Raw genomic sequence first — 6,200 nt, 5'->3', positions numbered from 1 at the left:
CGCCGAGGAAATGTTTCCATTATCTGTCAGCTTTAATCAGGAGCCAAATTCAGAAGATCTGCCAAGGAGGAGGAAAGAATCGTGTTAGAACAAATATAACAGCAGCACAGCACGTGCCTTCATCTGTCTGAGAAGGAAGAGGTCTCCCATCAACTGCTGCATCAATCCTACAACTCAAGGAAAAGCCTCCAGATGTTCTGGATCTGTAACATCACCTCTGTGTTTTAAAGATGCTAAAGTACAGAATCCCAGGATGTTTTTCTTTTCAGTGCAGTAATAGGAAGGCATGAAAAAAACCCACATTTTAGTAGTTACTGTGCAGAAGAAACAGAGAAGTAATGCTTGTCACTGGAAATTGCCCATTAAGGGAGTATCTCAGTGACACAGAGCTGCCTGGTGTGTCACTGTCCTAGGGATGTCACAGAGTCAGAGTAGACCCTGGAGGATTCACTCAGCACAGAAAAACTGCTGAGGCTGTGACATTAAATAAGGGGCTGCTGCTTCATCCACTGATCTAAAAAACAACAAACATTAATCAAAAGGAGTTCATCTTGTGCCCACTGACTTTTGGCATAAGCATGTTCTGCATTTGAGGCTTCTGGGTTGCAGTTCGGTTTTGGAACAGTGATGGTTAAACTTAAACAGAGATTTTCAGAGATAAGTGGCAAGAGACCCATGTTCAGCAGAGCAGGCAGACACCAACAGCAGAAAAAGGCACACCAACCCAAAGCAAACATTTCCTCCATCAATAGGGAACCATCTAACTGTGGAGTAAGAGCCCCAACTAATCACTGAGAAAGCGTTGCACTCAAAAGAGACGTGCTCCTCATCTGGGCTGTTGAGAGCAGCTCTGCAGTGAGCTAGAGGGGCCACCCAAGCTATAAACTGTTCATCAGACAGATCAGGAAGGCAACTTGATGTGCTGAAACAGCCAGTAGATCTTGCACAAAGCAATCCCACAGGAAGCCCAACACAATTCAAGGCAAAGCAGGTTTTACCTGCTGCTGCCATCCCTAGCTGGGAAGCAGACCATCAGAGGCACAGCAGTTTCTGTTCTGCCAAAGTACACCAGGAGAGGAAGCATTGACTTTTGTTCCTTTGTATTCACACATTTACTTACTCAAGAACAGGCCAGTCTGACCCAGCACACCCCACACAGTGCCAGGGTGCCAGGCCCACGGGCAGCATGTGGTGGGATCAGCTCAGAGCCCCACACCACGGCCTGCAGAGCACAGCAGGGGTGGCCAGAAAGAAAAGCAGACAGGTCCTGGTGGTACTGCCAGGGGTTTTGTTAGCAGGAAACATTTAGGGGCCTAAAGCAAACATGGTCAAACACTGAAGAGCTCCGATTGCTTTCAACACAGTTTGAAGGATATCTGCAGACAAAGGAGGAAGTGGGAGGGCAGAGGGGACACCAGCACTTCCAGAGAGCGTGTGGAACCTGCAGGGAAGGAAAAGAGCTGTCCTGGCTCTGACAGAGCTGTATGGACAGACGGTTGCAAACGAGACTGCCAAGCTGTTGCCAGAGCCTTCATTAAAGGACAAACTATCAGTTTAACAGGCAGTTGCTGGATTTGTCAGCTTGAATCACAGCAAAAGCAGCTTCTGCATTTCAGTCTTTGCTGGAGCTCGATGGAGAAGCCTCCACCCTGCTGTGCACTGTGCCCAGCAAGTGTGTGGACAAGAGAATCACTTTGCAAGTCCTTTGCACCCGTGTCTCCCAGCTCCAAACACAGCACATACCTTCATCTCTCAGCCCCAAAACCCAAACACCAATGGAGCCCTATGCTCATTCTTGTCCAGATCATCAAAAAACACAGTATGGTTTCAGGCTCTGGGTGACATCTTGGAGAAAGTAATTTGCCCCAATCACATTTAAAGAGCAAGTCACCTTTCCTCTCATTGCACCCTGCAAGAACACAGACAGTAAATCTGCTGCAATTCCTCCTTCCCACTAGCAAGTTACAACACACCATTTCAACAGAGCGTGGAGGGAGCCCAGAGCAGTGGAGCAACCTGCAGAGCATCAGAGGCCCTGGGGCTGCAGCACAGCTGGAGAGGCTCCTCTGTCACCACAACTTTCTGTGGGCAGCACAGTCTGCTCAGCTGGGTCCCACTGCTGTCAAGACTGAAACCAGCCTGGATGTCCAGACCTTCAGCTGTGTCACCTACTGCAGCATAACTCTCAAAGTGCAAAACCCTTGAAAGCAAAGGTGGAGAGAACTGGTACCAAGTGGCTGTTGACCAGGGAATCCTTCCTTGGAAAAGTAAGCTAAGGACAGTAGGTGGAGATGCATGTACAAAACAAGAGCTTGTGTGATGTTCCCCTGCAGCTCTCCAGGGGCTCTCAAGAACACAGGCAGAGGTGCAGGACTTCTTGGCCAACAGAGGAAGGATTTAATTAGCTTTTACCTAGCAGAGAAAGAACAAAGCAACAGGTAAAAGACCAAGAGCTGCTCCCTGGACAGCAGGGGGAATTCAAAGGGAAGTATCACTTTGATCCTGCAGAACACCTGCTGCTTCTGCACCACCTTGGTGTGTAGGTACACACACCTGTACACAGGCTGGGAGGAGTCAAAAAACACAATAGGAGATGAAGAGTATGGTGTCCTGCCAGCAGAGAAATGTAGCCCTGCGTTTGTACTGCAAAAGAGCTATGCATCAGAAATCAAAGAGAGTCCACTACAATGCTGCAAACAAATAGCCAAAGATACTGAGATGTATCAATAAGCCTTAATCTGCTCATTATTGCCACAGGCTAAGGAATTCTGCGTAGCTTTGGTTGCAACCAAAGAAAAACATTAAAGAAAAATAGATACAAGTCACTGGACAGTTTCAAGGAGAGTGACAAGACTAATCTGGAAAGAGATTGTCAAAGGAAGCTTAAAGAAAGAGAAATGTCTTCATACATGTGAATTGTCACTGCCAAAAAATGGAAGAGCTATCTGTGGAGGTCAGGAGAAGCAGTAGGACAATGGAACTGTGCCAAGGAATATCCAGTTTAGGTACTCTGATAGCAGTGATAATGGTGTCCCAGAACAGGGCAACCTGAAGAGGCCATTTCTGCCACTGGAGGGTTGTGAAGACAGGCTGCAGACACAGGGAGGCAGGCAGTCTCAGCTAGGCCCTGGTGATGGACTGCACTCTGAAGCTCATCTAGTTTACTTGTACAACCCCAAAAAGTCCCTGAAACACACCTTGTGGCTGTGCCTCTCCTTCCCAGAAGACAGGAGTTCACAGAACACAAACCAGTAAGTAACAAAAAGACCAAATCTGCAGGATTTGCTCTATTCTGAGCCCTTTTCTGGGCAGGACAAGGCGTGCACACACAGGCCACTGGGCGTGAGGAGAAGCAGGCAGTGCTGCTGCCTCCTGTGTGGGATTGGGAAGGCAGGTGGGAACTGTCCCACAGCAAGGTCAGCATCAAATTAGCACCTCTAAAAAAAAATTGTATTTTTCATATTAGTTTTCTGTTTAACTCCTGATCTGAAAGGATTCTTTCCACTGAGGCAGAGACAAGCCAGCTCTCCAGAAGCTGAAGAACTGAATTAGCTGACAAGCTCTTGCTGAGTGCCAATATTTATCAAGCACACACACATTTTCTTCTCCCACACATCAACTGTCGCTACTAAAAATCCTTGCTACAGCTACCGAGCCTGTTCACACAGCCCCTGGCTGCTCTCCCAGTCAGTGCCAGCACCTCTCCACTCTACCAGAGCTCAGAAACACACTGGAGAGCCAACTCCTGAAGTCACCCTCTGCCCAAGAGCCTGACCACTTCCAGCCAGCAGCATCTCAAATAACACCGGCTGCTCGTCTCCCATGGAAATGCCCTTCCCTTTCCTATAAGCTGAGAAACAACAGAGCTGTTTGCCTTGGCAGATCACACCCTCACCTTGGCAGCCGCTGCTGGACCAAATGTTGCTGCCTCCGGTTGCACAAGATTCCTGTATTCTGGCAAAGGAGGGTGATGCAGGGCTCCTGCCTGGCCTGACACAGGCTCCAGCACATTATCCCTGGCCTGTGCAGCACACGCTGCCCCGGGAGCAGCTCAGGAGCACAAGGCCTCCCTGGCAGTCAGTCCAGCCCAGGGAGGCAGGTGGCAGCCAACGGGTCGCACCACTGAGGCCTCGCGACTCCAAAGGCAAATTTGCTGTGCAAGTTTAATGGCTTTACAAGCACCACAACCCAAGCTACAGGGGTCTTAAAGAGAAACTTGAGACCTACAGCATGTCCAGGCACAGAGGAGAATCAAGAGCTGTTGAAACAGCAGCACCAAATTTAAGTGTGAAATCCCCAAAGCAAGAAAAATGCAACAGGCGTTTTTTTTTGTTTCCCCTTAATAACTGACATTTGCTGTTACATATTTAAGGAGCACACAGTCACTGCAGCAGGGAGGTCTCAAACACGGCAGAAGTCCCTGCCTCCTCCTCCCCTCGGGAAGAGCAAGAGCTGGGTGTGCATTCCTGGAGGCTGAAGCACCGGTCACTGCGTGCTGGGGGCAGAGGGACTGGAAAAGCCCAGGAGTCAGGACTCGCAGGTTCCTTCCAGTTCTCCCACTGGATTTTCTGTGCCACACTCACTTGATCTATACTTCTCTGTGTATACGTGAGAGCCCTCACAACGATCCTCCCTTTGTACTGCAATCCCTCTACATTAGGAGGAAAAAAAAGCTTTCAAAACCAGATATTAGCTGGAGCTATTTCAGGTGACCTAGCCAAATCCAGGAAAAAAAAAAAGTTTACCATAGGGAGCCATTCTGAAGTTATCCCATTTCAGGAAGAGAATTATGTAGGTCACCAAAAAAGTCTTCTCATCCCGGCCCGGCCGGTGCAGCCCACGTGGAGCAGAGCAAAGGCAGAGCAAGAACAGACACCAGCAAGGGCTGACATCCCCACGCTCCCACAACTCCCATTCCAAGCACTTCAGTGGGACGGATTGTGCCCAGATGCATCTCAGCTGGGCAGGTGAAAAAGGGACAGCAGACTGAATGCTGCAAGGTGGTGACTCAGAGATGAAAAGGGAAAGGCTCTCCTCAGGGCCTGCCTGCTGCTCCCAGCCACACCTGCCCGGGCACAGAAAAGCAAACAAAAAGATTCCCATCCCTCTAGCACTGAAAATCAAACCACAACACACGCTTTAGGGCTCAGAAATTACTTGTGCCATATGTCCTCCCATCCCAAGATTAAACACGATTTCATAGCACTTAACTGCAGTGCCTGTGCAGGAGGCAGCACTTCTGTGGCTTTTTATTTCCAGCATCCTGCAGCCATGGCCTGGAAATGTTCACAGTACTAGATCCCTAAATATCCACAGCTAAAATAATTCCAGGAGCCTGGTTTCACAGCTGAATTGATGAACGGATTGGAAAGTCTTTTCTGCCACACTGACACTGGAAAAGTCTCTCTCCCCTGCCACGGGCAGGACCATGCCCACTTCCCATGCTCTGCCCCATCCTGGCTCTCAGGTTCACACCAACCACACAGCCAGACACACACAGTAAACCTGGACATCCAGCAAACCCAGCACTGGGTCAGAAAAGCAGCTTTCAGATACTTGTTTTCAGCCAGTTTACCACCAGAACGAGCTCCTCTAAGCCTACAAACCTAAAGGTTTCTACAGAAGCAGCAGCAAGCCCCAGACCCTTACCCTGAGCTGTACTGGTCTTACCATACCTGCTCTTTTCTCTTAAAAGACCTTTCTTACTTCCTATTCAGGGTGGCAACTAAGAACACACACCTTTGCAAGACGGGCTGCCCGCTGGAGAAGAGAGGGCCTGCCGGCGGCAGGGAGGAAGGAGCAGGGTTATCTCGCAGTGCCAGCAGCACATCCCACCGCCCTGCCCGCAGCGCATCATCCCCGCGGGTCCCGAGCATCCCCCGTCACGTCTCGGCTGGTAACTGAGCTCAGCGAACCCAGAGGGAGATGCCGGGCCAGGGGAGAGCCACGGCAGAAAGGAACGCACGGGAACCCCCCGTTACCGGCCGCGCGGGGCGGCGGGTGAAGTTTGAGGCGCGTTTTGGGTTCCGCTCCCCGCACGGAGCGCCCGGGGCTGGGCAGGGAGGGGAGGGACAGAGTGGGAAAAAGAAACGGACTCGTCCCCAGGGAAGGCCAGCGGGGCAGCGCGTCCCCAGGACGCGGACTCGTGTGACACGGACACGCGTGGGGAGCGGCGGGTCCCGCTGCCCCGCCCGCCCCCG

The sequence above is a fragment of the Chaetura pelagica genome, unplaced genomic scaffold (genome assembly GCF_000747805.2).
Source record: "Chaetura pelagica isolate M959 unplaced genomic scaffold, ChaPel_1.0 scaffold962, whole genome shotgun sequence".
Classification (NCBI taxonomy): domain Eukaryota; kingdom Metazoa; phylum Chordata; class Aves; order Apodiformes; family Apodidae; genus Chaetura; species Chaetura pelagica.
The sequence above is the reverse complement of the archived record's forward strand: the minus strand, read 5'-3'. Positions refer to the sequence as shown.